This window comes from Betta splendens, chromosome 21, assembly GCF_900634795.4.
Source record: "Betta splendens chromosome 21, fBetSpl5.4, whole genome shotgun sequence".
NCBI lineage: Eukaryota > Metazoa > Chordata > Actinopteri > Anabantiformes > Osphronemidae > Betta > Betta splendens.
In genome coordinates this window covers 6218125-6241341 of record NC_040899.1, presented here as the reverse complement: position 1 = coordinate 6241341, position 23217 = coordinate 6218125, and the positions used below count along the sequence as shown (strand labels likewise).

The window sequence follows — 23217 nt, the reverse complement described above, 5'->3', positions numbered from 1 at the left end:
TGAGCCCCCCCCCCCACTATAAAACCAGTTGGTTTATTGAAGCAGACTCCTGCCCAACTGAGCATGTAAACCCTAATTGGGAAATGCTTTAAATAATTTCTAATTAGTACAAGTGTGGTAATAATTGGCTGGGTAATCTGAGGATTAATTAGCTGTGTTGTGTATGTGAGTGAGTGACTGGCTGTGAATGACTGCATGCATGCGTGCACGGCGAACACACGTGCGTGCCCCCCGACGTGCGTGTGTGCGTGTGTGCGTGTGTGCGTGTGTGCGTGTGTGTGTGTGTGTGTGTGTGTGTGTGTGTGTGTGTGTGTGTGTGTGTGTGTGTGTGTGTGTGTGTGTGGAGCGCTCGGTCGGGCCGGGGCGGCCGCCTGAATAGACCCCGGGTTCTGCAGCTTGCTAATGGAATCCTGCCCACTCAACGAGGCCTGTGGAGGAGGGAGGCCAAGACAGAACACCTTTGTTGGCCAAGTTGTACTGTGGGTGGCCCCCCCTGCCCGCAGACCCTCATTTGTATCACAGTGGGCATCCACCCCTCTCCTCTGACCCCCACCTTATTTAACAGCTAACCTCGCCTCCGCCTCCCCCCTCAGCCCCCCGGCCATCCCCCACCCTCACGGCGCACCGCTCTCATCTTTTTTCTTTGGCTAAATGACACGTTTTATTTTCTTTGACCCAATATTCTCCCAAGCCGAGCTCCCCCCCTCCCCTACTCCTGCCCCCCCGAACCCCCCCCCCCCCTCGCCCCGTCTTTACCTGGACGTATTCTTCTGCCACTTCCCCTCCTCCAGTCATGGTCACCCTCTTCTGCTCTCCTTCACATTTCCCTCTTCCCATCTTCCTGTGGAGAAGAGGGTGAGCCAGCGCCGGGCTCTTGAGTTGTGTACTTCCACCTGGTCTACCCTCTAATTACTGCATCCTTTGGACTGGAAAAAAAAAAAGAAGGAAAATGAAGAGCAAGAAGAGTACAACCACTTGTTGCTCCAAGCATTGGTTTTATAACACTCCCCTTTGAATTGGCATCAATGAGGAACAAGAACATGAGCTTTTATGGAGTCATTGGATTAGGAATTTATATTTCCAAAAAGCTTTACTTTGAAGGGCGTTTCAAGATGTATTTTACAGGGGACCTTATTGTCATTCTTTTTTCTTTCTGTATCTCATATTAAATGTTCACTCCCCATCGCTGGCTTTTTTCCATCCAGCTCCGTCCCGGCGCTCACACTGTGAATCGCTCCCTCCCGCTCCGTCACCTCCTGCCTCCTTCTCTCGCCGTCTCCCTGTGACAGATGGCTGTCAAGGCCGCGCCAATGGGAAGCGGTGAGCAAGTAAACAAACAAGCCGGGATCAATATCCCAGGAGACTAATTGAACATTGACACAAACAATTTCGCTGGAGCCTGCTCTTAGTCATTTGTCGCAGCAACGCGGCTGCTGCCGCCGGCAGCGAGAGCCGCCGTGATCAAACATGCGTTAGACGCCGTGAAGCGCTTCCTACGTCATGATGCTGATTCTCAGTCAGAAATAAAGAATGACAAAAGGAAGTCACATATGTTATAAGGACATTTGATTTCTTTTACACAGTTTTGTTTTTCATTTTTTATTCTTACTTTATGGATTTTAACGGCATAAACAAGGAAACAAGTGTTTCTTGGGTTCCTGATCTGCCAAAGCATCTTCTCTGGCTTTAATAAAGCTCATTTTTGCCTCATTAGACAATAGCAACATTTTATAGGTATTGTATTGATTCAGCTTCCTCCTTCTTAGTATTCGTGGCTATTTACTGCACTTTCTGGTGCTTCGTGGGGTCGGTGTGGCTGAAGACACACACACACACACACACACACACACACACACACACACACACACACACACACACACACACACACACACACACACACACACACACACACACTTGGCTAATGGCGGTTAAAGGTGCTTATCACTCCCTCGCTAATCTGGATGGTGAGATACGTTTACAAAAGTTGCAGATTTATTACAGCTGAGCCTCCCTCATTTGCTAACGCGCCTCACGCACAGACGGGGGAGAACGCGGGGTTCATTCCACTCTCCCCCTTTCCTCAGCGAGGTACACACAGGCCGCGGGGCTCATCCAGGTGCCTGGCCCATTCTGTGACATTTATTGGGCTGGTACAAGGACGTACCCTTTCCCTTCCCCTCCTCTTCTTCCCATTCCTCCCAGTTAATCAGACTGGTGTGAAAAGGAAGCTGATAAGCCCATTGTCTGGCTGACAATGTCTTGGTGATAGGCCCGTAGTGGCCAACTGGATGGTGCTGTCCCCTCTCTTGCTGCATCAACCCATGCCATATTCCCCTGCCCTGAACCCCCGTGTCCCTACCCCTCCCCTTTCCTCAGTGCTTTATCAACCCTTCTATACCCTTTTCTCCGAACTCTCTCAGCCCATCTTTGCCTTTCCCTGTCTGCACCTCTCCACCCCCCAAGCCCGCCCCACCGCCCCGTGCTGTTCTTCCTTGACCCCGCTCCTCTCTTCCCTCTCCGCTCACCCCACTCTTCCTTCGTCTCCATTGAGCAGTGCGGAGCCACCAGAGGGATCTCATTAGTGCCCTGCTCCCAGGTTAATTGGCTGGCTCAAAGAAAGGGATTGAGAAAGAAGAAATGAATTAGAAGAACACCCTCTCTGTCCGGGGAGAAAAGGGAATCGACCTGTGTGTTTCTCACACTGGCAGCTCTTCTAAACAGTGATGCAGCTGCTGTCAGGCCAGATGTGATCCTCTCCCACTGATTAGTGCTGCAGTCCTTCCAACTCTGCATGCAGAGAGGGCAAGGCCTTGGCCTCTATTGTTGGATTTATCTACCATGAAACTATGTAACAAATCTGTAAGGCGCCCCATGTGACAGGTTCATATTTCTCGGAGAAAAGGAAAAAACGATAACATCAACCTGAATTGAAAGTGTTATCCGCCGGCTATCTGGACGAGTCTATGCAGAGATCGTAGCCGTGAACCCGTGCGCGCCTATGCTTCCACGCACACGGGAGACTGAACAGAGCGCGCTGCAGTGGCGACTTGGCCCTCGATCCCCTGAGAAACACACACTCCTCAGTCGTGCGTTGTGAGAGCGGTGGTTATAACCATGTCCACTCTTTAATTAAGCACATGGCAGCCAATAATAAACCAATATTTGCATATGATCGATGGTAAACTTTGCTGAACACATTTAAGAGTGCGCTTTGGACTTGTTATATAACCTCAAACCTGTTGCACCCACTTTATAAAAGACTACATTTCAGACTCTGAGAATTCCTGTAAGTGAGGATCGGACCGAGTCGGACAGTCTCTCAAATCCTCTTGGAAATAAATTGGTGAGAAAGTCATGGCTGATTTTCTAGAGAGTCCGTAAAGTAGCGCTAGCAACTTTTCATCAAACGTTCTGCAGGCAGTTTAAAGCAGAGTGTTGGGATGAATTACACCGGGGTCCCTTGAGCTTAGAATTCTAGAGGAATTTGGTGAAGGGAGTAAAAGGAGTCAAGGCGCCGGCGGGTGACACCGGAGGCGTCGGTAAACAATAAACACACCTCCCTTCTCCCCTTTCTCCTCCCGTCCCTCCTTCCTTTTCCTCTCTTTCTCTCCAGTTAGACGATAACAGGATCAGTGGTTCACTGGGCTCCAGCCCAGCAGGGATCACAGTCATACGAGCCGGGGTGAGACTCTCTCCAGATTGGCTGCTGCACCTAACGGGGGGGGGGGGATTAGGAGTAGGGATAGCAACGGCATTAGTCACAAGCTCATCCTCTGCCGTCTTCACTCCTCCTCTGGCTCTGGCTCCGTGTGCTGGACATCGCTTCTTGTAAACCCCACCGACACCGGCCCACATGCACGTACACACTAATCCCCCCCCCCTCCCCTCCCCTTGTCTTTTTAGCCGGGATAGAAAAAAGCAAAAAGCAAGACAGGGGGGGCACTGCATAGATTTGTTGCCATTGTGTGTCAATCATTTTGTGCGTGCGTGTGTGTGAGAGAGCGAGTGAGCGAGCGAGCGGCCTTGCCTCCAGTGATTAGCTCTGTCAATGCTGGGTCCTCGCTGCTTACAGAATAATACAGTAAGGCCTTGAGGAGCAGGAGGGAGAGGAGAGGAAGGTGGTCTGCCTCAGGTCAATGGTTTGTGCTATGTGTGCGTGTGTGTGTGTGTAATGCTGTTTGTGTTTGAGATGGAGAGGCTGTTTTTACTCATCTGTCTGCTGGACCATCTGCGAGCGAGTGTATTTTTGGAAGTGAATCCGAGCTGAGACGCTTGGTTTTGTTAGATGACGCGTGGAACCGGAGGTGAATGTCTGAGACTCAAAGTCTCAACACGCGAGACGAGAAATAGAACAATTCGAATCGTCAGATCAGATCACAGACGCACACTCGCACGCACACACACACACACACACACACACTGGGTATTCTCCTTCATGTGCCGGTCAGTTTGCCGCATGCCTCTCGTTATTCTCTGGGCTCTTGCTCGGTTTTCCGTTGCACGCACGCACACACACGCACTCACACGCACTCACACACACACACTCTTTTTGCTCATGTCATAAGTGGGTGTGCAGAGTATCGCCTTGAGCTGCAGAGGAACATGAAATAAACACAAACTAGGGTAGTGACAGTTTTAAATCGGCTTTAGATCACTATGAAAGGTAAAGGATTAGGATGCTTTTTTCAGTCCTGAGGAGATAGGACGCAGTCTTGGAGGAGAGCCCACTCCTCTCAGCCCACTGTGGGCCGGGTGTCTATCTTCTAATCTTCTCAAGCACTCATGCACCATTTGCATGTAGTGTGGCCTACATAGGGAGCATATGCCCATAAAACGCTCTGATAAAATGGATATTTCACACAGTGATAGCAGAATAATTTTCTTGTGTGATAATGTCATCGGTTTACAGGCTTTCTGCTTTATTTCACTATATTTTGTCATTCAATACGTTTTTTTATTCAAATAGACTTTAATGCTCTTTTAAATATATTCAGAATTGCTTTAGTGAATTCCTTACTTATATATCATGAATAACAGACGCTTCAATTTTTATTTTAATTCTCATTACGTTACTTTCAGATCCATTGAAGGCATGTACAATATTAAAAGTAATTATTTTGTAAAATGATCTAAAACATGATCTAAATCAGCTTCTTATATTATTTGGAGAAACAATAAGGAAACCTTTAGCCACTGTTGTCATAATTAGCTGAATTTTAAATTTTTTATCCGTGTTTAATCAATATGTTTTGCCATCTAATCGCTCCTTAATTGTGAATTTATAAGATACGGTTCGGGCCGTACTGTCGTATTTTGATTACCCTGCGTTTTGTCAGCTTCTTCTTTTTTTTTACTAAATCAGGAATGAAACTGTCCCGGGAAGACGCGTTTTCTTTTGTTTTGTCTTTGTATAATGCTTTTTCTCACTTTCCCGTTCGACTGAACGGAGGGGGACTCGCAACAAAATCAAATTAAATTTTCTATTGAAAATGTTGCTCTTGTTATTCAGATGCTGTTTTAGGGTCTTTTGTGTAAATCTAATTATTCTCCACTATCAGGACGGTCCACAGGGTAATTAGTCACTTCTCACCAAAGTCCTCCCTGCATTCTCAGATTCTTATCGACATAACTCTGACATTTTGCATGAGACATTTTGTCTCTTTTACCATATACTGCTGTTTTTCTTGCCTCCTTTGCGTTCGCTTATTTTTTTAAACAATTTGGTGATGCGGGAGGCGCGCAAATAGACTCTGCTTTCCGAAAATGCACCTGCCTTTCAATTGTATCCTGTTGAAGTGGGTGGAAAAAAAATGACGACGTGTGTGTGTGTGTGTGTGTGTGTGTGTGTGTGTGTGTGTGTGTGTGTGTTCGCGCGCGTGTGTGTGCGCGCGTGCGTGTGCGCGTGCGCGCGCCCTGTTTCACAGACAAGCAGAAATGTTGCGCTGTGCCAATCACAGCTATAATGTCGCGCGCAGTGTTGGGAGGTGAGGCGCGCGCGAAGGAGGAACGGGAGCTTGGAATCAAAAGGAGCAGATGAAAAGGTGCTTTAAGGTCCGACCGTGGCGAGAGGTCCGGAGCGGGAGGACCATTCAGCGACCGCGTGGCTCCCAGTGAATTGCTTCACTTACACTTAAATTGGTCAGTTTGAGTGGCTGTGTCCACAGTGCGCGTCTCTCGGGAGCAACGGACTAAATGAACGCGCATTATTTTATCACGTCAAATTACGCACAAAACTCGGAATCACTGAATATTATAATATCCGGGGTTGTATAAATAAGCTGTGGAATAAATAGCAGGCGATGCTCCTGTGGAGTATTACAGCGCATGTCGGTGATTTTATTTCATACATTCATTTGCGTTTCGCACTTTAACACTGGCCGGCTACATATTATTTTTGCTCATTTATACCCCATATTTAATTGCTTAAAATTTGACCCTGCAGCTGATTGTTGCACAGCATGACGTGATTTTTTTTCTCCTCAAGTATTTATTTTATTTTGTTGTTGTAGTAGTGCAGGCAGTGCAGTGACTAATAACGGCTGTGTGTGGTCTGATGAGGTCATCCCTCACCCCTGGGTTGTAATTAAAAATAACCTTTTCTGACTGATATTTTATATATAATACTATTGCGTCCTTCTCTGGAGCAGAAAACACCTTTACGGTAGTTTAGGCTTCATTGTTTTGGTAATTTCTCAAACACAAAGGTAAATCATGTTTTTATTTTTGCAGTTGGGCTTTAGTGCTGACTAATAGGCTGCTGTACCCCCCCCCCCCCAATGCCCGTATATAATGCTCATGTCTGCCACCTGTAGGCTGTGACCTTTTGGCAACAGGGGAGTCCACTTAATATTAAATGCCTGAAATATTTGTGTGCATTATATCTAATATTTAGATATGTAACTGGACAGCCTGAGCCTTTCAGATGCTGCTGGCTGTAATATCAGATGCATTAAATAATTTAAAAAAAAAAAGAGAGAGAGAAACAAAACAGACGGTGAAGCGCGTATAACAGACAGCAGACAGCAGCAGCCAGATCAGCAGATCATGGCTCAGACTGACATCTGGAGCGCTGATGACTTACCGGTAATTAAGATCAGAAGATAACAAAAGCGACCTAAGTGTGCGTCCGCGGTGCAGCGGGTTCGGCACGCGGACGTGTGCGCCGGTAAAGATCCATTCATATACGTTTCACACGCTACCTGGCAACTGTTGATAATATGTGATTTTGGTGGTTTTGGAAAGAGAGAAAGGAAGCGAGCGTGGCGGCGGTGAGGGGGAGAGAAGGAGGGTATTTTCTAATCAGAGTCACTGTCGTTTTGTTGTCACCTGCTCCCAGACAGACAAAGTGGCATTTCCTGACTGTTTCCATCCCCGTCTGAGTTATCTGACACCCTAAAATACGGCTACGGGGAAGCAGGGAGACGAGGCACAGCCTTATCCCGGTAAGGAGATGGCTTCTTATCAGATCAGGCTAGGAAGTTTATTTTATGGAGTAAATCTGGATAGAGGGGATAAAGAAATGACACATCCCTCGCGGACACAAAGGGAGAAGGAGATTAGTCCTCCAGCAGCATATATGGCTTTAGTTCAACCTGACAGGCAGCGGATTGAAAGGTCATGAAATAATAATCCCCCTATTCTTCTGCTCTAATCCTACGAGGGTGTGTTTCACTATGGGAACATATAGGCTGAGGCTATGTGCTGCAGGGAGGATGTTCATTTTATGTTGTCACTGTATTTAGATAGGCATCCAATGCTGATTTAAATTAATTAGACTAATTATGATTGAAGAGGGGGTTTTATGATGAATGTCAGCGCCAGCTCTGATGTTGGGGTTTCTCTACTTTTATCATTTGTTTGTACATAAGCTGGAGGTTATTTTCTGTTTGCGTGGCTGTGGGGGGGGGGGGGGGCTAAAGGGACATTGCAAACATCCCCCAGTTGCCAGGAGCCGCCCCCCCCACCATCACATTAAGCATCAGGTGTGATGCAAACATACGTTTCCAGCCTTTTGTGTGCACGCAGGTTGTGAGCTTGTGCGTGTCTGTCCGTGCGCACACACAAGAATGACGGGGAGATTATGCCATTTGTGGAAGTGTGATCCACCCCGGTGTGTGTCTGTGTGTGGGCATGTGTTATGTTTTTGGAGTGTGGCGGGTAAAGAGGTGAAGGGGAGCGGGGGGGGGGGGGGGGGGGCAGAGTCTGCCCAATGGCCTGATAATCAGGCATCGAAAATGAGAGAGAGAAATTCAATGCAAACTAATGTGTTCCACACAATTACTCGATTAATAATTCTTATTCCATTACAGTGCCATGGAGACTCAGAGAAAGAAAGAGAGAGACGCTGGGAGAGGGAGATTTTCGGAAACGGGGAAGGAGGCATGAGAGGGAGGCGGGAGAGGAGAGCGGGAGAGAGCACATCAGGCTAAGAGATCTGCAGTGGCTGTATATTTCCCAATGCCTAGTTAAGGCTGCAAGGCAGGGGTCAGGAAACTTAATTATAGCGTAAGTGGATAGAAACGGCAGAATGATAAAGAGAAACATGCAGAGCGATTGGAATGGCAAGGACAGGTTTAATACTATCTTCTCCTGTCTGCTTCCCTCCCACAATACAAGCCAGACCTGCAATCACACGAGGAACCAGCCCATACACCCCACCTGACAATAACACTAATGCATATCAAAATTACATACTCTACAACTGCAAGGCATTTCCCGCGGCCACTATTACTTTCCAATTTTGCGAGTTCAAGAAAATACATATCCCACGTAATGGTGATATCAGAGGAACTTATTTCCATGCTGCGTGTCAGAGCTTCAGATAAGCGTTCACCTGTGGTCGAACAAGAGTTATTAAACCGTATCTGCCCCGATGGAGCAGCTGAATAAATAATGTTTTTTTAATTTCTCGCTCGGCCATTAGCTCGCCGCCCTCTCCTCTTTATTTATTTTCCTTAATATCTCGAAGTCCAGATTTTTGGGGAGCCACGTGTGCCTTGTAATTCCATGTGGCTTGATTTGGATTTCAAATCAGTGGAGCTCAATGGGCAACGCAACACACACACACACACACACACACACACACACACACACACACACACACACACACACACACACACACACACACACCCTCCGCCGTAGCTCTGCAATCTATTTGCACTGTATAAGATTTGCATATCTGCTGCTCATGAAGCAAGGCTTTAATTTCCTCCTGCTGGAGATAAACATCACCTTGTTGGAGCAGATGGGTGGAGTCAGGATGGGGTCAATGAAGAAGAAGCAGGAATATGGCATTGGCTCAGACACTGAAAGGCCAGGAGTAATAAAATTGCACAATTTCCATATGGTGGCCAGATTTTATTTTTATTTATTCATATTGTCTGATAAATTATGATTTGAAGACATCCTGCAAAATTCCAAGCAGTGAGGAGAGACAGAATACTGTTATATGCAGTTTGTTATAAGATAGCATTTGTAAATTATAATTAATAGTAAGAACTGACCGGCCTCTTCTTGTAGTAGCTCCTGACCTGACTAGAATCTTGACAACATTTCAGACAATTTTCATATGTATTATCTTGGTAAATGTCTATATTAGAAAATGAATATCTGAAGTTGGCATATTGTACTGAACACACTAGACGAATTAGTGTCAACTAAGCACCTTTCTTATTATATTATTAGACACAATGGATATGATTAATTAGCTTCAGATAGATGGAATTTAATCAGTGTCGGAGCTGGAATGTAGTCCGCGTGGAAAGTGTTAACCTGGTCGTGAGGGAGTGAACTTTGCCTAGTGTTAACTTTAGCTTATGGGATGTGCATTGTGGGAGCTCGCACGCCCTCGTCCCTGTTCGCGTTAGAGGAGGTTAGTCGAGGATGGAGAGAATGCCTTGTGCTTAATGAGCAGCTCATGCGGGACTTATGTAAACCTCTTGTTATTTGGATGTAGAAACCTTGTAATTAAAGTACTTCACCAACTGCCTGGAGGAGATCCGGGCGAGGCTGGAGGTTACTGAGGGTTAGAAGGACCGAGGAGAAGAGAACAGATTGCATTAACTCCTATTAGCTCAAGTTTTATTATAAATCAAGTCAGAATTCCTCCTTTTGACAAACAGGTTACTTAAATAAAAACACACATATATGTTTACAGTATATACGTATAAGCCTGTTTATATAAGGATGCATACGCTCCTGTGACAAGTCCGTCAAATTTCTGAAGATGCCGCACAGGCGAGAGGAGAGAAAGGAGGGAAATCTGCATCACGGTGCTAATTTAATCAGGCTGTGGTAATACTGCTTCTCCTCTCTCCCCAGGCGGCTTGTGGCTTCTCTGCAAGCTTGAGGAGAAGATGAAGGGAGCTTTCAGCCTCTTAGAAGATGAGGGTTAAAGAACGGAGAGATTAAGGAAGTGAGAGAGTGACTGAAAAGAGGGCTGGGGATTATGTCATCTACAATTGATGTGCTCTCTTAATGTACCTTTAAACATGTGCCACTGGGGGCTGCTTTTATAATGTCTATTCACTCATGGGAGGGGGGTTAAAGTATTAACCCAGAAATACTTTGCAATATATGTGTGGCTCGCGTGTTGAGAGTAGTTATCAGGGTTTATGTCACTTTGATATGTATACAGCATGTGGAGAGATCGTCTTTGTCAAAGGAAATCCATTTCTGCTCAGCTTCCCATACACTCCATGCATTGTACTGATCTCCATATCAAAAAGGAGATCCTTTATCGAATGATCATAGGGACAAAATGTGTCTTTATTCTGCGTCTTCAGCTCCAGTGAAAATGTTCCCGCAATCTGGTCCAACTTGGACTATGAGCAAAGGATTTATTAAATTGACTGATTCTCCTCTAACTGCAGAATGAATTGTCTCTCAAATTGCTGCTTGTCTCAACAAAATGACAGCGGGGAGAGAGTGTGTGGAAGATCTGTAGATCTTATCCGGGACAATGTTATGGGGTTAAGTGTACTTGGAGGTGTGTGTGTGCGCGCGTGTGTGCGTGTGTGCGTGTGTGTGCGCAACCATTCGATTAAATGCGCAGCTATCACTAACAGGATTAGCTGACTGGACAGCAGAAGTCTATCATTGCTTATTGATTTCCACTGATTCCCATCAGCCCATAAGGACAGGACATTCTCCGCGCGGCCCCCCGCTGGGAATCGCTGCCGCCGCTCCGGCTTAACGCATTGTGGTGAGCGTATCGGAGGCTCCTCGGCCCCGGCGCCCATCCCTCTGTGTCAGGAAAAGTCAAATAAGTCAAAGCTATCAGGGGCAACAGATGCTCCCGTCCGCTCCTCGCCGCGTGAAAAATACAGTTTGACTCCATCTGGAGTGAGGAGCTCCGGGATCAATCGAATCAATGAATCGCTCCCGGCGGCGGCGTTGAGCAACGGCGAGCGAGTCTGTGCTCACGCTGGAGAGGGAGGAAAGGGCATCTTCTCTGCTGTGGTCAATTTGTTTGGTCAAATTAAACAATGAAGCCATCGGCGTGTGGCGCTGCCCTTCCCCGGTTTCTCTAGGTTTGCGTGTCACAGGTTGCGTTCGGCGGCATTTCTCACAGACCCGGGGTTAATGGGAGTCGCAGCCCATTAGGTTGGGGTTTATCTGGTAGTTCACACCACAGCAGCACAAGTGGAGTGTATTATGCACGTCCACCTGTTTGCATCTGCATTCTACACTATGTAGACGATTAGTAGTAGTGGATTTGTAAATCCAAGCCTTTTTCCCCATTCACTGTTGTTTTTCTTTCTTCAGGAATAAGAGATGAAGTGATGGAGCACGGAGGGACGGAGGATGAGCAGTAAAACAGAGACAGAGCCGTACTAATGAAAGATAATAATCAAGGTAAGCTGACAGCAGTTCACCCTCGGTGGTTCAGGTGTCAAAGAAGTCCCCGTGAAATTAATAATAGCGTTTGTGAAAGGGTAAAAAGGACGCGTGAGAGGAGGTTGGAAAGTGCACCTCTGGATGCAGCTGTGACAGGACCAGAAGAATTAGTCCAATTAAAAGTGGTAATTGCTCTGCTAATTTCTCCTATTAATTTCTAGGAGTGTTAGAAAGAGTGGGAGCATAATAGGCAAAATGTATTAACCCTTCATTGCTTTCATTCCTTCCCTCTCCTCCTCCCTGCCCGTGTCTGCAGCTCGCCTTGTCTTTTAATAGCTCATCTCAGCGCCCCTGCTTTTATGCGTTCACCTCTGATGTCTCTTGAGCTTAAAATGTCTGTTTTTTTTATTCCACAAAATGAGGATTTCCCTTAGTGTATATATAGATATATGTGTATATACTAATACCACATATAACCTCACCAGTATGGACATTACCCTCATGTTTTCTGTAGTAATAAATACTTTTAAATGATAATAAAGCAGCACTACCAGTATTTAGCCCAATGTTCCAATCTTGAAAGTATTAAATCAGTGTTTCATGCCTTTTGGTGGGTCGGTTGGCGGTTGCCATGGCAGTGGTTGATTGACGTTGCTGTGTTTCACTGGAGCTCATCATGACAGTGCACGCTAAAAGGCAACTCTTGTCCCTTCGCTGATTATAATATGTGCAACATGTGATTTTATTCCACTTGGGGAGTGAGGGTTGAAGCTGGTAGCAGTAGTTCTTTCTTTACCAAAAGCAACGACATGATGCATGTTTTACTGTCACGCACATGTAAATATTACTTGGTCTCTTCTTCAGCTGTGCCCTACAAACCTGACTGCAGATACCCATTAACTTGATTTGTCTGGGTCACTCTACACATCTACACATGTAAATGTGAGACCTCTTTCCATCTTGTGCAGTGATTCCTCTGTTAGTGCTGCGAGCGTGCCGGTGACCTACACGCATCTCTGTACCTGAAAGCATCTTGTGTAGATTCACTAATGCACTACTTTCACCACGTAGACTCAGATTGTACATAGACTGGCAGTTTTAGTCCTATTTAAGTTTATGTTTGAGCCTTGAGGCTTCGAAGGACTCAAGGCTAAGGACTGGTTTGGTTGGTTTTCGATATTGGAGCACTGGGGCTTCTTTTCTCATTAATCATCATATCGCTCCTTTGTGTCTGGACATTACTCCAGCAGAGTCAAAGTGGAGGATTTCCTTAACAAGACCACATGCTCTGACTTGATTACAGACCAAACATGTGTCAAAAGAATGAAGAAATGAATCTTCTCCTTGGTTCGAGCTGACGAGGTGGTCGGCCACGTAATTTGCTCCCGTCCCACGTGTCTGAAGGCAGTCCATTGAATTCCCATCCGTCATGGTTAGTTACACGCCTGTCAGCTGCTCCTCCGCTGCCCAGCAGTGCAGCCATCACCCCTGACCTGGAAGCATTATAACTAAATCACATTACATGGCCCTGTGTTCTTTCTGTCCTCCTCTGAAGCCACCGGAGTGAGACATCTGTCCGGCCTTGTTTGAGTTTCCTTCCCACTCAGCCGCCGCGTCTTAATTAGCTGATCTGATTTGCTTTGTGTGTGTGTTTGGGTGTATCTGTGTTCGCGCGCGGGTGACAGCGTGCATCTATGTTTGCCTCGGCGGGCTCGGGTTTTCTGGGCCGCGGTGATTGACGGGCTGATGGGAAGATAATACGCCGAGAACGACAGGCGAAAGGACCCGGAATTCATTCATTGTGACGATAATTAAACGGAGAGAAAATCCTTGTGTTTGCTCATTAGCCATTGAGGTTTGGATGACGCGGCCTTCCAGCCACCGCCGGCCACAGATGTCCCTCGCTGAAGGACTCTGCAGCACCTGAGGCCTTCTGGCTAATTAAGAGCTGCGTGGCCCTGATACAAACTTCTCAATCTGACAAAAATTAATCCGCTCGTTAATATTTTTTTACATGTTCTAAATCAAGGAAATTTCATCCATAATGTCCATTTACAGTAATGAGTTGCCACTGTGCAACCTGTGGCATGTGATGAGAACGTATGAATAGGTGCAGCTGCACTTTGTGTTTGCCCTTTGCAAACTCCGCCTAGACTTTAATGCAGCTCAACTCACTCAACGTTTGTGCTTCTACTGAAAGGAAATTAGTTTCAAATCTCCTGCGTTCCGCTGGACCATTATGGCTCGCTGCACGGTAAGACTTCCTCAAGCAGGATGATGGGGAGGCGTGAAAGACAAAAAGCGAAAGGTGGAGCTGAAAGTAAAGACTCGTCTCCCGGCATCGAGGCCGTCGCCCTGAACCTGCACGTCGAAGCATTTTGCCGTTCAGCGCTCTCGTTTATGCGCTGGAAAACTAATTAGCCTCGCTGCGCTCGACCCCTGCCGCCTTCGCGCGCACGCGCTATCGCTGCATTACAATGCGTCCATGTGGCGTCTCCAAGACGTTTATGCGATCTGGGCCATTAGCTTCAAAAAATTAGACAGCTATGTTGCCCATTAGATTTTGTTCAGAACTCACAGGCTGACACTAAATACGCCATCGCTGATGGGTCTGTTTTAAAGCGCGCTGAGTGCAGCCGGCTCCTTCCTGAACTGGTAAACAGGTGCGTTTCAGTTTCAGAGGTATAACTAAGATATGGATGAACGTATAGCATAAAAAACAGTGCCGTCCTGTTAAATATAACCATCTAGTGTGACTCAACTGTTCCATCATACGGTTAATAAAGGGAAGTAATTGATCTTATTTTGAACTGGAATCCACCACGTTACGTAGACGACGTTGCTTAATTGGCTTAATGCTCAACTCAGTTGTTTTTTTTAATGTCTTTTTTATTTTTATCTTGACGTGAAGCGTCATCGGTAATTGCTGGCGACACGTAGCCAGCGCCAGTGTGAACAACGTGCGTGTGCCTTTGAACCCACACCGTGTGGATGGGACATTCGTTTGTCCCCTTCAAAAGGTCGTCCAGAGGCAGCAAAGTCAGCTCCCAGCTTGGTAATACTGCCTCCATGTTTCACAGGTGGGATCACAGCGGACCTCTCCTCATTCAAGCCAAACAAAGCTGTTCTGGTGTCATCTGTCTACACAGTAATCTTCCGGCAGCCTTCGGCATCACCGGCTTTCCTTGAGTGAACCTTAGACTGGCAGCACTGTTCCTCCTGAAAGTGGTGGCTTCTGCCTCGCAGCGCTGTCACCCAGTTGAGCTCGCTCCATTCATCCCCGCGTCGGCCTGACCTCCTCTGCTCCCGTTGTCTTTGTCATTGTTTTAGCAGACTTCGCTCATTTGGTTTCTCCCAGTGCGTCGCTGCTGAAGATGTTTTGAAACGTTGGGTCTATTGTGCCACAATCGGAATCTGTATCTCGACATCGACGTCGAGAGGGGGGGGGTGTGAGGTCAGCTACAAGTGTGGCAACAGAAAAGGCTAGCCAGCGTGTTTGGAAGGTGCCAAGCGTAGCAGTGGAATCGTCTCGCAGGCTTTCGCCCATTGTTCTGGCTTAGCGGCGGACGAATCTGTGGAAACTGTGGAAATTCAAATTTCCCTGCATCCATCTCACACAGGATAGAAGCGATCCCCAGTCCCCTGTGCTCTGTTCTTTATTCCCAGCTGTGTTCTTCAGGCTGTTAAAGTTGAGTAGGAAAGACGAGTAGAGGAAGTGAAAGTATTTTTAAAGGTACATTTCTTGTTTATTTCACCCAATTCTTATGTGTGTGCTATTACAACCACCAACTATGATCAGTGATTGAAATAATCTGGCAGAGTCATACACACAATGGCTGAATCATTAACAACTGGGACAAACCCATCAAAAGTAGCTCGTGTTTACTGCAGGTACAACCTAACAAATAAGACATAAGATTTATTATTATAATGTTATAATATGTTATTGATTTATACTCCACCTTAACGCTTGTTCCATGTGTTGGAAAATATTTACTTGATTGTTTTTATTCTGTCAAGGGTTGCTGCTGTACTTTGATTTACCAGCTTTCCAACCAAACAATTCAATTAAGGCTCCAGTTGGGCTTCAACATTTGCTAATAACATATTTAAAGCTATTCTTACAGTAACAAGATTTTGTGTGACTTTTACCTTATTACATTGAAACTTGCGGGCAACACTGTACTGATGTTTTTCCAAATCTGTCCAAAAAATCTTTTGGAGAAAATGTCAATATTAATTCCCCAAATAACATTTTCAAATTGTTTTTGTGTCTTTGTTTGTTGATACTTTTTCATTTGAACTTAATTTTACTTTGATGTGATTATCAAAATTGTCTAAGATTAATTGTGACCAAATCTATTAATAAACAAATAATTTTTCAGAAGAAAATTAGACATGTCACGACCTCCTACTAATTTTATTATTAAGATGTAATTTTTCATATTTTGCGTGAAGTAGAAGCTTTGACAGTGTTTGAGTCGTCAGCGTTTATTTATTTAATTTTCATTCTTTTAAGAACTGACAATAACAGCATCACGAATAGTCTAAACTTCTCAAAGCATATGCAAATACACATAACAAGGACACATATAGTACACACACACACAGACACACACACACACACACACACACACACTGGGCCATCAAGCTGCTCTCCATCTGTATATCCAAGGGTCTCTTGCGACCTTCCTCCCAACAAGGCCAAGGGACATTCATACTGATTTATTCAAAGGGACGGTTCTCATTCAATTTTCTCCATATTCATAAGCGTGTTTCGCACCCCCGCTCTCGTTTTCCTTTTCAGCTTTAAATTAAAGGTACAGGAACGAGCCAGGCCTTTCATCTAGGGCTGGGGGTGTAGGGCTGTGGGAGGAAAGCAAAGGCGTGTGTGCGTGTGTGTGTGTGTGTGTGTGTGTGTGTGTGTGTGTGTGTGTGTGTGTGTGTGTGTGTGTGTGTGTGTGTGTGTGTGTGTGTGTGTGTGTGTGTGGAGAGGTGGAGGTGCATCGGGCAAAGGGAGGGGAGGAAACTGGTAATGGTGAGACTCTCTCCACTCTGTATTTATTAGCCCTCACTCCCTCAGCCAAGCCCCACCACCCCCCACCCCCCCAACCCGCCCCTCCTCCCCCAACGACACCTGGCGAAAAATGATTCATTAATTCAAAAAGCAGCATTTTTGAAAGCCGTATTTCAAAGGCATCGACAGGAAGGGGAGAGGAGCTGAGTGGGGTAGGGTGAGACGAGAGAGCAGAGCGTGGAGGAGGTGGTGGAGGAGGAGGAGAGGGCAGGGGAAGGCAGGACCTAGGTGTTTGAAGGGGAAGAGTACACTTCAAGTTTCTGTCACGGCAAAGATCAAGCTCTGGGGGGGGGGTGTAGAGAATGCATGAGGGGCTCCTGCGAATTTTATTGACCAGGGCTGTGGCTCTCTGCACAAGTGGCTTTTATTTTGAAAAAACATTACAAAAGTTGCCGTAAAGCTGAAAAAATATACCCACTCAAATGATCATTTTGGGATTAATTGCATGAAAACGTTCAGGTGGCGTCCTGTCGATAGAGACTGCATCATATCACCTGCTATCGGTCCACACACACATTTGTACGCAGGAGCAGTAAACACCAACAGCGGGATCGTGTGTCGGCCACTCCCAGTCCAGCTGAATCTTTCATACGGCTGCAGATGATGTGGTTAATTATAGATGGCAGGACAAGCCGGGATCCTTAGCCTCAATTAGACGGGGCCACAGGGTTCCTGACCTGCACCGCGACTGTCAGTGCCTATTACACACTACACACGGCCAGTGACAGTGCGAAGGTGGAGGGCAGGGCCGGGTTACAAGGGCCACTGCTGTATTCTTTTCTTTCCCAGCAAAAAGCGACGTAAACACAGACATGCACACAAACACTGCGGACACAATCGGAGAACCGCAAACGAAAGCACTTGTGTTAAGGAGGCTGACCCGATCGCAGCGCTAGCTTTGCACCGCTATCCCAGCGTTAGCGCGCGTGTGCGTTTGCACCTGTGTCTGTTTGTGGCTTTGTTTTCAGTCTGTAATTGTTTAAATATTACTTTTAGAATTATTTCATTTAAACAACAGGTTTCTGTTAGTAGAATGACTAAAATAGATGTGAGGAATGCAACTAAAGCTCACATTTTCTGGTTAGCACAGTTTTAAACAAGCTGACAGAACCTTTGATATCGTAAACATAAATTCCAAACTTCCTGCTGTGTTTGAGCGTTCAAACAGATATTTCTTCCTCGATTGTCTTGCTGTTGTTGAACGGCCTTGGACGTGAACGTAACACTCACACAGAAGCGGCTTTCGTCCACGCGTCATGGCGGCGCGCTGATGTTTGCCGTGTCTGGGTGTTTTTCTCACGGAGGAAGCTGTCGGTGTAGTATGTCCCATTCCCAGGGTGTCTCTCGCGATTCTGTCTCCGGGAACAAAACCGGGCAAATAGCCCTGAAATCTATCATATAATGATCCAACTCTAATGACTACGGCGTCAGGAACAGGACAGTCCTGGGGTTAATCACCGCTGTCCACCTTAAACTCTGTATCTGCTCATCGCGTCCTCTGTCGTCTTCCTACAAAGACAGTTTCTAAACAACGACGTCTTTCCTGAAACTGACGGTATGCGTGGAAAGATTGGACATCGTGACTTATTTCTGCAGGAGGATGTGCGAGCTTAGCTTTAGTTTGTGGATCATCCGGCTTCTCTGCACCCCCCACTGCCTTACCTGTACTCACCTGTGTCTGTCTGTGCAGGTGAGTGAGAGCCAAACCACCTTTGGGACCTGCTGATTAGGGTATTAAAAATAAATGGGCAGCTCAGTTTAGGGGCGGTTTGGTGGCCCAGTGGTATATATTTCTGTTAATTTTTCTCCCCCCCTCCTCCGTCTATGTAGTGACTGATCTGGCAGAATATGATAGCACGGGCTGTCACGGCAATAATTAGGCCTATTTTCCGTGAGGTCATCTTACAGGGACGCTGGGCGGCTGTGGTTCACACACAGGCTACTCTGTGCTGCTTCTGCCCCAGAGCCCCCAGGATATGATCGCGCACACAGGGCAACAAAGAATCACTCCGCAGCAAATGAGCGAAACATAAAACACCTACAATCTGATATGGAGCGCGGTTCCCAACGCTTCGTGCGCTGGGAGAGTTTGCGTCGCCGGGCTTTCACCCGCTCCAAACCATAACAGCCTTTTATTAAACTGAGCCCAGTCTTAGAGTATTGCACAAGATCTAAAGGAGGATTAGGTTGTCAGGGGAAATACCTGTGATGAATTTTTTTTGAAGTCGGCAACAAAATCAAGTAATTACCAGTGGAAACTTTGCTGGATCCAAACTAAAACCCAAAGCGCGACGTAGACATGGGCGGGTTCGGTGGAGGCTCCGCCACCAGAACCCACACGGCGCCAAGTTGGAGCGCAACATATTTCAGCTCCATTCAGAACACTCCCCGGTTGGGTCAACAGCTGCAGGCTAGAATTAGAAATCAATTATTCAGCTTCGACAAGCTCATTAAGTCTCTGAATAGGATTTTCTGTTCTGAGTCTGCCTGCTCATTTCTCCTAGCTTGCAGTTTCTAATTAGTATTTCTTTTCTCTTTAAAGTTTGATGGGAGTTTGTGTAAAAACGTGGGCATTGACTTAACACTCACAGGCCCAGTGGCTTCTCTGAACAGTATCATTATCCGCGGAAGAGGCTGTGTTGGTGCACTGGGAGACCACTGAGGTTGTTTGCTTTCAGTATGGGTGCTGTCTAATGATTGGAGTCATCAGGCTAAATTAGGCATTAATAATTAAAAGAGTGTAATCTGGGTAAATTAAGCATTAATAATCAAACGATGACTGGAAATTATCACATACAGTAAATGAAGCAGCGCTAATCAGCGGCAAGACGGAGGGCGAGAGGCCGAGAAAGTATTCTGAGGCGGCAAATGGAAGGATGTGTATGGATATATGGTGTATTATGAGTTCCCGGCTTGAGTGAAATGATTCGTGTTTTCATAGAAGCGTCTCGCCATCCCATTTGATGGCGCCCTTTGAGTAGAGCCAGACAGAAGCGTGCGTTTTATAATTTTGCTTACAGTTACCTACATCACCTACAGTGCAGGAAGGCTTATTAGCAAGCCCGTTTCCCATCCATCCCTCGTTCCCCTTCTCTCTCTCTCTCTCTCTCTCTCTCTCTCTCTCTCTCTCTCTCCTCGTTCTGCCTCCTCCTTTCCCTCCCTCTCTCTTCTCTTCCTCTCCCTTCCTCTCCTCCCTTCCTCTCCTCTCCACATTGTGTGTGTCTATCTGATCCCGTGGCCTTTTGTTGCGCTATGAAAGGCCCGATGCCACACTCATTATTTTCTCCTTTATCTCTCTCCCCACTGCTCTGATTAGAACAGTCGCCCCTGACAGACGCCCTCAGCCAGCTCCTATCCATTACATTGTGTGTGCATGTGTGTGCGAGAGAGAGAGAGAGAGAGAGAGAGAGAGACATGTAAAGCAAGCTACCATATAAATCATAAGTGTTTTTTCAGCACAATAAATGTCTGCGTTACAAAGCGATATATAAACAAACATGGCTGCTGGGTAAAATCTGAGAGGGGAAATGAGGTGAATTTTTGAAGGTTTTTGTGACGCCGGGGGGGAATAAAGTGTAACGCTGCAGAACTATTCTTGAGGAAAAAATGTGAATCAATAGACCTTTACTTTCCCTCCACACAAGTATGTCACTCTGCAAATGGAGGAGGCTAAAGGTGCTTGTCTGTTATTCCACTGCTGTTTGGGGGGGTTCTCTGTGGATGTAAATCCCTTTAAATGAGAAAAACAACAGTGTCAACCACACGACATCAGGGTTACATTATAATATGTAGTGTATATATACATATATACAGAAATATATATATGTACAAAGTGTGCAGACAACCAGCAGGGAGCATTTAATACAATAGCCGCTAATCGCCAATAAGCTGTTTACATTTAAATATGTTAATTTATGCATAAATCAGTCACACGGAATTATAGGAAACACTTTTAAATATTTGCAGATACACGGAAAATAGAATAAAAAGCCTTTTACACATATATTACTTTCTCATAGGTGCTCTCCCGCCCCGAGTAGTCTGAATATGTCATTTGCTTTTAAATTGCATTATCATGCAAAACGAAGCAGAAATTTGATGAAACTCGGATGGATTCACCTGAGTTAATGGAATATGGGTTTAAGAGGGAACTAATTATCCCAGTTTAGCAGGGAGTGAATGTATTTCTTTGGAAGGGCTGATTTTGAATGTAAACATTAATGGCCTCCTTGATTAGCATAAGAATGGTGTGTTATTGTCCTGCTCGCTCTGCGTCCTATTGGATATGCATCTGTGCTGCTCTAGACACAGATACACATGCACACAAGCCGCCTGCTTCAATGCACTTATTACCTGCCTTATCAACTAACGATGCCAGTTTTTTTACGTTTATTGCTTTGCTAATCCATAAAATTCATTTCTCCAATCAAATTACATTTTTAAGGCCCATTGACATGACTGGATGCTTCTGTGTTTTTTTTTCCCAGAGCCTGAGACGAAAAACAAACCAAATCAGACTCCAGCTGAGCTGAAGACAATATTTCACGTGAGCACAGCTGAAGAGGGTGAGTTGCTCTGATGCTTCCACTCCTTTGATGCCCATGTGGTCCTTTTGGAGGTGTGTCAGAAGGAGTGATGAGTAGAGGAAAGTGGAAGACGTGGGGCCCAGGTGAAGAGTTAAATTAAGAAAAGAAGGCGCCGAGTTAAAGGGCAGGTGAAGAAGGAATGCTTTGACTTGTGGGCCTCCCGGGGACCATGACCTTATTTCAAATTCTGGGTGAGGGACTGGAGTTAGGCAACTGAGGATGCCCCCCCCCCCCAACACACACACACACACACACACACAAGTCTCAGACATAACACACACACTTTCAAGGCTAAGTTCAGGAATAGAGAGACAACCCCCCCCTCCGAATCCCTGCCGCTCTCTCAAAGGCCAAGCTGCTACCACTGTTGTTAGTAAAGCTACACAAAAGCTTACACACACAATGTGAGCTACACTGTGTATCGTTCAGGGACAGTCTGATTAATGGGCTTTGTAATGTTTACATTGCCTGCTGAGTAGGTTTAACACAGCACTTTAAGTTTTCTTTCATGCTACATATATTGTAATGCATCATATGAAACTAGCAAAATACAGACGTGTCAATCAAACACATCACTTGGCTTCTGAGCTTCTACAAATGTCTGGTCTGAAACGAAGCAGAAGCTGCTTGTGAACGCAACATTTTGAAGGCAGGCATCTCTAACCTTGACATGACCGTCACCCGTAGAGTCAACGTGGAGCCACGAATAGCAAAGATACAATGCACATTAAAGTGAGTCAATCCATAGATCTGCTTTTACAAACGTTACTCAGACTTCGGCTCCTGCTCTGAGCCGCTGAGCAGAACTTTTATCCATCTCGCGCTCCCGCGTTTCATTTCTCCCACTTATCAGTCGTCCTATTGGCTTCCTGTCATCCGCCTTCCTTATCTTTACCTCTGTCACTCTGTTTGGCTGCAGCCGCGGCAATTTGGAGCTGAAAAGTGTAAAAACATGCATCGCGAGCTGAATGGGCCGCAGAGTGCATCAGTGCTAACAAGGTCTAAGTGGCAAAGTGGTTAACTAGGAGTCCGTCTCGCAGCTTTCTTCCCTCGCTGCCGCTCCGGCTGCCTTTCAGCCGCCTGCCTGCCCCGAGCGAGCAGGCCGCTCGCGCCGCCTTCATTTCTTAGCCATTTTTTTTTGTCTTGTCAGTCTCCATATCTGGCCGAAGCCTCACGCGACATATTCCACTATCATCAAAGAAAAATGTTCCATTAATGGGCTCTGACCTTGTCTGACTACTGTACTTAAAAACCGTCTGTGCTGCGAGGCGCACTTTCCCCCTAATCACTCTCCTCACTCCTTGACCCCCCTCCCCCAACTCCACACCCCAACTTTCCATTTCACCTCATCTCCTCACCACGATCTCCTGATCCCCCCCCTCCTCCATAAATTTTCTGCTCCTCTCACCTTACAAGAGCCCCCCTCTGTTGTTTGTGGGGGCTTGCCTGATAGCCATTAGTGTTACACCCTATTACATCAGTAATGACTGACTGTGAGCTCTAATTAGAGATGTGTTAGGGAGAGCTGACTTGCCCCCCACTCCTCCTCCTCCTTCCTGCTTTTCCGCAGAGCTGTTACTGTGACTCCATCTCCGTGGCGACACCATTAGCACAGCACCTCTAAGAGTTGCAACTCCTGACTGTTAAAACCATTACGTTCATTACAGACCAATCAGAGGGGAAGGTGTTATGGCTAATTGATAAGCTGAACAATGC

General features: G+C 46.1%; 1 protein-coding gene across 6 annotated transcripts in view; it reads left to right on the top strand.

Annotated features, from left to right (window-relative positions):
- sox1a (SRY-box transcription factor 1a) overlaps positions 1-23217 on the top strand; it is a 57694-nt gene that overhangs the window by 19602 nt on the left and 14875 nt on the right. For 5 of the 6 annotated variants that reach the window (XR_008693412.1, XR_003784178.3, XR_003784177.3 and 2 more), the window contains 2 exons: positions 11767-11856; positions 21403-21480. The gene's annotated coding sequence lies outside the window, so the exon portion shown is untranslated. Of the gene's footprint in view, positions 1-7315; positions 7443-11766; positions 11857-21402; positions 21481-23217 lie in introns of those variants that run through there. The other variant, XR_008693413.1, reaches the window with a different exon arrangement.